The sequence below is a fragment of the Balaenoptera borealis genome, assembly GCF_965194805.1.
Source record: "Balaenoptera borealis genome assembly, chromosome: 1".
NCBI classification, from domain to species: Eukaryota; Metazoa; Chordata; class Mammalia; order Artiodactyla; family Balaenopteridae; genus Balaenoptera; species Balaenoptera borealis.
This window is the reverse complement of record NC_138860.1, coordinates 83,179,015-83,190,974: the sequence shown is the minus strand read 5'-3', so window position 1 is coordinate 83,190,974 and position 11,960 is coordinate 83,179,015. Positions and strand designations below refer to the sequence as shown.

The following is an 11,960-nucleotide window of genomic DNA, read 5'->3' as shown; positions in this document are numbered from 1 at the left end:
TCACACGTGTGCACATCCGAGCCAGTTCTCAGACCCACAAGCCACCAACTGAAACAGAGACTTGGTCCCATAAAGAAAACCATGCAACAACACAGCAAGTGTATACAGTAGTGCTTTCCCCAGATTTTTCCCAAAGGAACCTATGAGCATTTGCTTCTTCCTCGCCACCAAGGACTCCCTGTGCCTGGACTCCAGTGGGCAAATAGGGAATAACTCTGGTGCCATGAGGCCTCGGGCTTACCTGCTGCAAACCGTGAGCTAGCTGTCGGCGCACGGGCGGCCTGGCCGGGGCTCCGACTGCAGCTGTGTCAGCGTGTTATGACGCCGTCTCATACCAACCTGGCTACTGGAATCCCCAGTAGTAAAGTGAAATACTCAAGGCTCTCCAGTACAGACGATGGCTACATTGACCTTCAGTTTAAGAAAAGCCCTCCTGGGGGCTTCCCTGGTGGTGCAGTGGTTGAGAATCTGCCTGCCAATGCAGGGGACACGGGTTGGAGCCCTGGTCCGGGAAGATCCCACATGCCGCGGAGCAACTAAGCCCGTGCGCCACAACTACTGAGCCTGCGCGTCTGGAGCCTGTGCTCCACAACAAGAGAGGCCGCGATAGTGAGAGGCCCGCGCACCACGATGAAGAGCAGCCCCCGCTCGCCGCAGCCAGAGAAAGCCCTCGCACAGAAACAAAGACCCAACACAGCCAAAAATAAATAAATAAATAAATAAATAATAAAATTCCTAACAGTGAAACAATAATTACCCCCAAAGGAAAGAACATTTAAAAAAAAAAAAAGAAAGAAAAGAAAAGAAAAGCCCTCCTAAGATTTCATATAAGGCCATTGCGCTTCCTACGGTGCTGTTTTTGATTGGCACTTTTCTCATTATCATAGGCTCCCTCCTGCTGGCAGGCTATATCAGCAAAGGGGAGGCAGACCGGGCCGTTCCCGTCCTGATCATTGGCAACCTGGTGTTCCTGCCAGGATTTGACCACCTGTGCATCGCCTACTATGCATCCAAAGGCTACCGGGGATACTCCTACGATGACATTCCAGACTTTGATGACTAGCACACACCTCAGCCCTGAAGAAAAGAGTCACAGATGGGACTGAGCCCAGCTTTAAGACATTGAGCAGATACTATGGCTGAGGGCTAAGGAGTTCTGCGATTTGCAGATGTTTATCAAAACAGTGGTCAGATTTTATGGGTCCATCCTAAAGATGTTAACTGAGCTTACAACTATCCATGTCATTAGCACAGTCTCTATTTTTCATCTCCTGGCCCTGGCAAGAGCTCCTGACAAGTTTTTCCGCATCAATATGTATCATGAAAAGTAGCAACGTTAATTGGGAAAGTGGGAGTTTATTCTGTAGTGGAATGTGTTGCTGCCACCACCCTTTTTAGAGCTGAGCATTGTTTTCAATAGTCCTCATTGTCAATATGTTCTCGTGGCAAATGGAAGAATGCAGTATGTCAGATTTCTTATTACTAAGTAATTTATTTTGAAAATATCTAAGTGTCTTATCCCCATACTCTAACTGTGTGTTCTAGTGGAAAACCTTGGCAAAATCAAATATCAGTGTGGTGCATCTATAATATTTTTTACTTGCTTTCTTAATAACAGCAACTAGGAATTTTTTAAACCTCAGAGCAAATTTTCAAACTGTAAACACATTCTCTCTTCACCAGTCCTTGGCCAGCTCTGATCTGGTTCACTGACAGGTTGGCCAGCGTATAATTTGGATCATTCTGTCCTCTGTAGATCTAGGTGTTCTGTATATCATGCCTTTAAGCACTGGACTTTTGGCTGTTTCCTAAGGAAAAAATGTAGATAAGTGGTTATTATTTATAGTTTTTAACCCTGTTATTAGCACCTCATATTACGATGTCATTCTGCTGAAGATTGTAAGAACTGGCCTGGATCTCTAGAGGACAAGACTGCCTTAGTTTGATTTTGTTTCCTAGCTTGCAAAAAGTGACTTGTATTCAAAAGAAATTAAAATGTCAAAATCTAAAAACAAAAAAAAGGGAATAACTTTTTTAAGGTTTGGAAGGAGAATTGATCCTGATCACCACAGGGGAGTACAGCTACATAACGGGGGCAGGAAGGAATATTTCGAGCACTCAGGTGACCTACTGGGCATCCACTTGTACGTCCAGCTTTAACTGTAAATGGGTAAATACAGCACCCAAAGCTTGATAAGGGCATGGGAACCAGGAGCCCACCCCCTTCAGGAGTGATGGTGTGGGTCACCCCACCAGGCAAGCTACCTAGTCCAGCAGAAGGAGAGAAATCTCGAAAGGGCGGTAGAGGAGGAAGATGAAGAGTGTGGGTTGTGACTTTAATAACATGTGCAGCTGTGAGGACTCTAGTAGTCCCCGAACCCTCCTCTCATAAGTTGCCCAGAAATCATAGCTGACCCGACCTGGAGAAGCTGTTCCTGGAGGGAAGGAACTTGACATGAGAACCAAGGGGTTCTGAGTGGGTCCAAGGGGTGGACTGTAGTAGGTACTGTGATGTGCCACCCAGATCCCTGTTACCTGGTAAGAGTGCCCATCACCCAGCTCCTCTCAGTGTCGGCCGCTAATAGGTCGCAACGGCACCCTTCTCCTAAGAATTGCTCTTGCCCCAAAGGAACCTGCAGGCCCAGGAAAGCCAGGCTCTGCCTCGACCTGGGGATGGCTGGCAGTCAGGGACTACCTGACAAAGGGGAACAAAAGGTGGGCCTCTTTGCCTCAAAGTGGGACAACCCTCTGATTTCATTCATGCTCCGGAGCCCCCCGTGGAATCAGGCTGAAGCTAAACTGAAGCTAACATCTTGGTCTAGCTTCTTCCCCTGTCCTGTGGTGTTCCCCTCACTTTCTGTCAAGCTTCACTTGAGAGCACTCCCCCAATAACCCACTTACACAAGGATCCCCATCTTATCTCTCCTTCTAGGAAATCTGGCCTAAGACGGCGGACTTACTCCAGGTATTCTGTCCTGGTGAGACAGAAAGGGTGAATGTAAGTTCAGTGTCTAACCCCTCTATGCACCAGAAGTGTGCGCGACTCAAACAAGAAAGGAAGATAACTCTTACGGCAGCATGACGTGAGCCTCAAGGATGGGGGAAGGTTGTAGAAGCGTGAGGAATAGTGGGGAAATGGTCTGAGAATGGCGCTGGCAATGGAGACAAATGCTGACTGTGTCCCTTGGCCTGAAGGGTTTGAAGGGCTTCAAACTGGGGAGAATGAGCAACCCCCAGCAGAAAGGACACAGAAAATGGGCATTTTGGGGGCCAGGGGGCAGTCATCACATCATTTTTATTTCTGCATCTTCATTTCCTAGCAGAATACCTGGCTCAGCAATGAAGATCACACACTGTCTGCTCCCAGCCAGCCCCTGCATCAGGTGCATGAATGTTAGCACTGATCCGAAATGAACACCCAGAACTATTGACCGGAACCAACCCGACTTGTTACCAGTTCCATGTGTGTTGAAAGGACTCCTCCCCCTCGACCAGGGACTGACTCATTTGCCTTTGTCTCCCTAGTGCCCAGCGGCATGCGTAGCCTTAGCAAACCGTACTTGAGAGAAAGATGACAGAGTCTGCTCGTTGCCCTCATGACAGTTGTCTAGGGAGCAAGTGCCCATCTGGCCCCTACAAGGCCCTGAGTGAGAGTTCTGGTTTATACCCTGCCCAAGGCCCACCTAGTTGCTGGGTATAATACTGGGTTCCAGATGCAAGGAGCACAGGTGAATCTCCAGGTCCAACAGGCAAGAGGGACACAACCAGGGCTCAGGGCCGTGGATGGAGCACTCTGGGAGTGGACATTTGCTAGGAAGGAATTGCTGTTCATCTAGTGGAGAATCTACAAAGCAGGTAGCCAACACTTGTGTATTCTGTCTGAGACACACACATCAAAGAAATGGAGGAAGTAACGCAAGCTGCTGGTAAGAAAAGACACTTTATTGTTTCTTGAGTTGTCTGGAGACCTCTGGGCTCACTAATATCTCCCATAATAGAGTGGCACTCCGTGGCCTTGATTGTGGTAGTCTGTGACTATATCCCCCAGCAAGGAGAGGAACTAGGAAAAGTCAGTCTTCTCGTCCTTATTCTTGTCCTTTTTCTCAAAGTCAGTGGACAAGTAAACTGTGCCCATTTTGGTCTGCGGGAAAAGACACAAAACAAGGCAAATTCAGTCCCACAGGAGTTATGAGCCGGGAGAAGAGGGAGAGGCAGAGACAGAGAAACGAGACCCAGAGCAGCACAGATGTGGCTGGTGTGGCATTGACTGAGGGCAAGTGTGGGATGGGGTGGGGACATTGCCACTGCCCTGCAGTTCATTGAGGGAGAGTCCTTGCCCCAGATGTGAACTTGGACAAGAGACCCCACATGGTGAGCAGGCTCTGCCCAGAGCTGCGCTGCCCAGTGTGCTGGTGGGTGGTCTCCAGCCCCAGACCCGCTCCCCCACCCCCCTTCAAGGCTACCACCTACCTAAGTTCTCCTCAGGGGCTCACAATCAGTCCTATTCATATATACGTGACTAAATCATTTTGCTGTACACCTGAGTCTAACACAATATTATAAATCAACTATACTTCAAGTAAATCAGTAAGTAAGTAAATAAGTAAAGAAATAAGCCCCATCCTTGTCCTCTCCAACCTAACCCTCCTCTCCTGTTTGCTTTTCGGCCTCCAGGATCTTACCTGCTTTGAGGTCTCTCTTCTTGCTCACCCAATCTCCTTGTTACCTGGTAACCCCCTCATTTTGTAATCAGTTCAGAACATTCTGTCAGGTTAAAACAGGTCTGCAAATGAGTTCTTCATTGTAGTAAGGGGTGTTAAATTCTGACAGTAATGAATACATACAGAGAACAACTGAGTGGTTACCAGAGGGGAGAGGCAAGAGAGGGGAAGGGGATAAAGAGGTACACACTACTAGGTATAAAATAAATAAGATACAAGGAGGTAATGTATGGCACAGGAGACATGACCAATATTTTATAATAACTTTGATGGGGAATAATCTATAGAAATATCAAATCAGTAGGTTATACACTTGGAACTAATATAACATTGTAGATCAACTATACTTCAAAATAAATAAATTAAAATTTTGTTCCTATTCTAAAAGACAATTCTGTCAGTGATGGAATTTCTATCACCCTCCCTCTTATCTCAAGGACCCTGTGGGAGCCTCTCGAGCCTCTCAGCGCCTGAGCAGAAGAGCTTGAGTCTCATGCAGGGGGGGTGGCAGAGGCGAGGGGACACCTCACTGCCCTCCAGTTGTAGCCCTTTTTGACAACCTAATATCAACCATTTATATCCACATATTTTCCTACTTTGCCACAAACATCACCTCTTTTTACCCTGATAATAAGCCAGGATAGGAAGTCCTACTATGTCATTTTGCAGTTGAGAAAGTTGAGGATCAGAGAAAGAGAGTGACTTGTCCAAGGTCCCAGAGCAAAGCGTCTTCAGCCGTGCCAGGGCCCGAGCAACATTGGGAAGCCAGATCCCGACTCACACGGGCACTGAGGAAGTTGGGGGAATTCTCCTTCAACAGCTTCGGCGGGTCCCCCTTCTCGATGGTGTCTTCGGGTCCCGAGTATTTGTGAGACAGGTCACTCGTGCCTATCGTGGTCTTCTCAGCCTCAGTGCTGCTCATCTTGACTTTGAGCACAGCTGCCAGAAAGAGAGACAGTGAACCTTTGTATCCTTTCCCCAGGGGAGGGTCTCCAAGTTAGGATAACGAGATGGGGACTGAGCAGCCAGTGAAGGGAGGCTCAGATGGAACAGAAGCAAGTGTGCTTCTCTATGTGGTGGGAGGAGTTGCTGAAAAGGAGGAGGGTGGGACCAAGCGTGGGGCCTGGGTCCCCACAGGGCAGGGTCTAAGAAGATGAAGGAGGTCAGCAGACGTCCACTGTGGGTAGAGCCACAGAATGTGGAAGCAGAGATGTAGGGGTCAGCGGCAGTGAGAAGGACTGAGCCTGAGATGGGACCCAGCAACCAGAGCATTTGAATGACCCCACACTTCAAACAGCAGCAAATCCATCTCCTCCCGGTTCAACTTCAGCATCAGGGTTAGAGTCACGGGGGCCAAGCAGGGTCATCTCTGATCTGCTCTGACCCTCCTGGGCTGCTTCAGGAAGACCCCCTGGAGGCCCAGCATGACCATAAGGCAAGCTCTGCATGAAATGGACTGCGGAGGGTCCCGGGCATGAGTGTGAGCAGAGAAACGCAGCCCTGTCCTGAGCCCTGGTGGGGCTCTTCCTGGACCATGCCTGAGAGTGAGAAGGAGGCACTGGGGACCAGAGTCAGCCTGGGATTGAAGTGAACAGAAATACCTGCCCCAGTTCTAGGCTATTGGGTGGAATGTGGGAGATGGGGCTCATTAGAATTGCTGACTATTGGGCCGTATCAACCCTTTGTACTTCTCTGCTCTCTGCATCTCCAAGGCTTGACCTCATTTAAATAAAGAGAAGGTCTGACTTCCCTAAGCAGGTTCTTCCCCCAACAGTCAGAGGTCTGGGCTGCCCTGGACCCCAACCAGAGAAATTGGACAGAGCAGCCCTCGCTTCCCAGACTTTCCAAAGCACCCAGGAAATGACCCCGTTTCACACGTGTGGGCATCTCAGATAAACCCCGTGGCCTTCTGATGTAGGAGAAAGATCCCCGCTGTTTTGTCAGTAAGAGGAGCCACGCAAGGCCTTCTGTCAACTTGGCCAAGACCAGAGCTGAGGCCCGTGTCCAGATGGTCCCTGAGCATTTCCCTGCTGGGGAGCAGATGGGGAGCTTTGGTGGATCAGTCTCTTACCTGGGTGGGGGCAGGATGTCTCAGCGGACTCATGGTGAGTGGGGGTCCCAGGCCTGGGCTTAGGGAGCCGTCAAGGCTTTGTCAGGGGCGCCCACTCTCCCCAAGGGTGGGGTGGGATGGGTTTCACCAGCCTGGGGCCTGACAGGCAGGTGGATCCAGAGAAGAAAGAAGACAAGGAGGTTGAGGATGGTCCTCGGGCCCCAGTGGGGCGGTTTCCACAAGAGTTGTCACAGAGGAGCCCACGGGAGGAACAGGGAGTATCTGGTCAGTCATCTTGCCACACAGATGAGGCCCTCAGCAGGGGTGAAAGCACACAGCCTTGCTGGTGGCAGAGCTGGGACTGGACCACAGGCTCCTGCATCCCCTCCCAGAGCTGCTTCTCCCCTCCTCCACGCTGGGCCCTGTGCACTCCTCCTAGAAAAGGCAGAGAGGCAGGTGCAGACTCACCTGAGCTGAGGAGATGTCACCGAGGAGAAGGATGAGTGAGATGTGCACCTGGGCAGGGACCGGTCCCTTTAGAAGGCTCAGCCGGGCTCTTCCCAGGGGCTGGGAGCCCTGAGACCATGTTTGCTGTTTGTCTCCTGGAACATTGTCCCATGCATCTGGGTGGACCCCACCCAGGAGGGTGTGCTCAGCCGTTCCCGGCCGAATCCCAGGACACTGGGTCTTGCACCTTCCAAGGAACCACCCCTAGAGCCTTCTGCTGTCCCCAGCTTGATCTGGGGCCGGGCAGCCAGTGCGGTGTGTCGCAACAGGACAGGGAACCGGGTTGAGAAAACTGGGTTTCTGGACCTGAAGAGGATGGAATTTTGGACGCTGAAGGCAGCATGGTCTCCACTTTCGTTCACTCAGTCCTTCTACGGACGTGGCCTGAGAGCAATAATCACCACCAGCACCGCTTACTGAGAGCTTAGGATGTGCCAGGCACCAAGATACCTGCTGCTGCTGCTGCCTCTTTAGCCTTCCCCACCTACGAGGGGGATCTGTTGTCTCCACGTAGGAGTGGAAAATCAGGTTTATAAAGATTTTAAGTAAAGTAAGATTATACAGCTAGTAGACAGCAGTCAGTATACACTCCCAGAAACATCTAATTCAAAACCTTCTGTTAGGGACTTCCCTGGTTGTCCAGTGGCTAAGACTCCACCCTCACAATGCAGGGGGCCCGGGTTCGATCCCAGTTCAGGGAACTAAGAGCCTGCATACCGCTACTAAAGATCCCAAGTACCGCAACTAAGACCTGTCGCAGCCAAATAAAAAAATAAATGATTTTTTTTTTTTTAAAACCTGTTAATGCTTCAACTAAACCTCAGGGCCTGCCCTCTGGGAACTCACAGTCCAGAGGAAAGAAACAGGGTCCTTCACTGCCATCTTCACACCAGGTCCTCAGTGGATCCTGGGAGGGAGACGAGTTTCACGACCCACAGTGACAGACGAGGGAAGCCAGAGAGGGCAGTGGGCTCAGCCCTGTCACTTGTTGCTGAGGGGACACTGGGGGTCAGAACCCTGAGTCCTGACCTCACTTCCTCACTCTTGAATTCCCTTTACAGCCCCCCGGGTGCCTGACTGTCTAGGTCCAGTGGTGGTGACATCGGCCATGGAATGAGCCTGCAGGCAGGGGCTTGGGTCAAGTTCCCTCCCGGCCCCTTGACGCTGACTTCCCATAAGTCTTCATGACCTTCCTCCTTCCTCCGTGCAACACAATCTGCTCGGGGCTTGGCTGCCAGACCCTGGGTTCTGCTGTGTCCCAACCTGCAGCGGAAAGGCTGGTCCAAGTGCAGGAAACAAGAGCCTGGATTCAGGCTGAGGCCTGTGGGCTTCTGGGCAACTGCTCTGCTGACTCACTGGGGACTCTCATCTCAGCTCCTGCTCCCCTTAAGACTTCCTCCCTTGGAGTGTGGGAGCTGATTCAGGCATTGGCGTCCCTGGCCCGGCCCCACCATGAACCCTGGTCGGGCCCTCTCAGCACACTGACGTCCCTGTCCCCATTATGTCCACCTTCCCAGCACCACTCCTCCCTGGTTCACTCGTTTAACCCATTCTCATCCCTGCTGAAAAGACTCCCAGGCAGAATACACAGGACACTTTGAGCAGGGAACTGAGACTTCGTTCCCACTTAAGCCCAATTGTAGCTTAAAATTTTGAACTATGGCAAAATACTTAAAATTAGTTTTTAATGTTTATAATTAATGCTCCTTTTGTTCAATTCTCAGCCTCGGTTTCAGAGGCTGGGCTATTTATAATCTTCAGCTCCTGGAATATAAACACCTCTGATCCTTTGCAAGGTCCTGCTCTTCTTTTATTTATTTTCCTCTAATCTCCATTCCCATTCCATTCCCCCCAAAAGCATCCATTTTTCCTGTATATGTATACATTCTCACAAACATGAATAGTTATTTTGGTCCATGTGCTATTAAAGTTTTTTTATTTTATATAGATCAAACTTACAGAAATGTACGGCAAACCAAAATATACCATGCAGCCCAATGACTTCTCGCTAACACCCATAACCATCGCTTAGATCAAAAAAGAGAACATTGGGGCTTCCCTGGTGGTGCAGTGGTTGAGAATCTGCCTGCCAATGCAGGAGACGTGGGTTCGAGCCCTGGTCCGGGAAGATCCCACATGCCGCGGAGCAACTAAGCCCGTGTGCCACAACTACTGAGCCTGCGCTCTAGAGCCCGCAAGCCACAACTACTGAGCCCGTGTGCCACAACTACTGAAGCCCACGTGCCTAGAGCCCGTGCTCCCAACGAGAAGCCACCACAATGAGAAACATGTGCACCACAATGAAGAGTAGCCCCCACTCGTCACAACCAGAGAAAAGCCCGCACACAGCAACAAAGACCCAAAGCAGCCAAAAATAAAATAAATAAAATAAAATAAATAAATTTATTTAAAAAAAAAGAGAGAGAGAGAACATTGGTGGCACCCGCCTGCAGTCACTGTCCCCTCTTCTCTCTTCCCAAGAAAACCACCATCTGGACTTTTATGATAAAGCTCTGTCTTTATTTTCTTTATATTTTACCACTTAAGCATATATCCACATACACTGTAGTGTCTGGCTAATTTCTGAATTTTACATGAATGGAAAAACATTCTTCTGTGCCTGCCTTCTTTAACTCAGTAGTAAATTTATAAGTTTTATCATGTTAGGGTGCATACTGTGGTTTTTCATTGTTGTGTCATATTCCTTTGTGTGAATGGGACCATGATTGCCAATAATTCTGTGTCAGATACCACATGCTGTTCACTTTCTTATCTTCCTTTCAGAGTGGTATCCTGCCCAGGTGACCAGAGATTTTGACCTGTGACCTCATGTTCCCCTGATGCAGCAGCCTCCCTGTCTAGTGACCTGTATGGCAAAGGGCCCAGGGCAGGCCATGGTTGTGCCTGTGCTGGGTGTTTAAGGAATAAGGAATGGATGAGTCTCAGGACACAGAGCCCAGGTCTTGGGGAACAACTTTGGATCAGTCCTGTTTGCTGTCAAAGAGATCAGTGTTTCAGACCTACTAGAGAACGGACTTGAGGATATGGGGGGGGGGGGGAGGGGTGAGATGTGACAGGGTGAGAGAGTGTCATGGACATATATACACTACCAAATGTAAAATAGATAGCTAGTGGGAAGCAGCCGCATAGCACAGGGAGATCAGCTCGGTGCTTTGTGACCACCTAGAGGGGTGGGATAGGGAGGGTGGGAGGGAGGGAGATGCAAGAGGGAAGAGATATGGGAACATATGTATATGTATAACTGATTCACTTTGTTATAAAGCAGAAACTAACACACCATTGTAAAGCAATTATACTTCAATAAAGATGTTTTAAAAAAAAAAGTGTAGGCAGCAAATGTAAAAAAAAAAAGAAAGAGATCAGTGTTTGCAATCATTCTCAGCAGCCCAGTCACACCCCCAGCCTCTCCAATTATCACTCACCACAACCAGAAGGGCTATAGGGAATCCTCCAACACCTTAGCCAAAAAGGCCTTTGGTACCCATGAGCTGCTCATCCAGGTCAAATCTGGCTTGAATCATCTGTAAGGCTTTGGGTCCCTGGAAAGGAAGATTGTTCTGTTCACCCATCCAGGCATCGAGGAATAATAGCTACTTATAAAAGAACCACCATTTATGACCAAACACTGTGCTAGTGATTTAGTCTCCTAAGGTGGAAGCTTAGATTATTGTTCCCCTGTGTGAGTGGGCAGCAGAGAAGGCTGGAGCATTGAACATTGGAAGCCAAGGGGCAGACCTAAGTCACTAGCCTGACACAGAGCCACAGAGGAAGAAGACCCATGGAAAGTATGGATCTAGGCAACAGAACAGGATCTTCTGTGAGGATCAGAGCTTGCCTGGTGCCTCCAGCCAGGAACACTGGCTGTGTTCTACCAACTTCCCAGAGCATGGCAGCTCTGCCCAGAATTTCCCATCAGAACCCTAAGACCTACCAGTGCACACTCCACCCAGGCTGACTCCTGAACCTTTGCCCCATCGCAAGTCCCGTGGGGCTAGGGTAAAAGTGATGGGAGACTGTGGGTTAGAACAGAGATGAAGGGCTTGCTGAGCTCTAGGAACTGTGGCTTTGGGTGTCTGGAAAGGAAGATTGTTTTTGTGCACCCATCGGGGCATTAGCAGAAATAATAGCTAATAGTAAAAGAACTCCCATTTATGAACAATCTGTACTAAGTATTATGCTAGTGATTAAATTTCCTAAAATGGAAACATTATTAATTTTAGACCCTCCTTCTTTTCTGATACATGTATTCAACACTAAAAATTACCCTCAAAGCACTGCTTTTGCTGCATTCCAAAATGAAAGGTTTTGATAAGCTGCATTTTCATTTTTATTTAGTTCAAAATATTTTTTACTTTCTCTTGATATATCTTTTTTGACCCACATGTTATTTAGAAGTGTTTTATTTGATCTGTGAAAATGTTGGGATTTTCCAGCTATCTTTCTATTACTGGTTTCTATTTTTTTTCCATTGTGGTCTGAGAGCATACATTGTATGATTTCTATTCTTTTAAATTGGTTAAGATGTGTTTTATGACCCAGAATATAGTCTATCTTGATGAATGCACCGTATGAGCTTAAGAAGAATGTGTTTTCTACTGTCGTTGGATAAAGTAGCCTGTAAAAGTCAACTAGATCCAATTGCTTGATGATGCTGTTCAATT

General features: G+C 48.7%; 1 pseudogene across 1 annotated transcript; it reads left to right on the top strand.

Moving 5' to 3' along the window:
- Positions 1 to 318: 318 nt before the first annotated feature.
- Positions 319 to 1,063, top strand: LOC309619149 (transmembrane protein 230 pseudogene; annotated as a pseudogene). The gene is made up of 2 exons: positions 319 to 451; positions 888 to 1,063. The product of its transcript is annotated as a transmembrane protein 230 pseudogene (transcript).
- Positions 1,064 to 11,960: the final 10,897 nt, after the last annotated feature.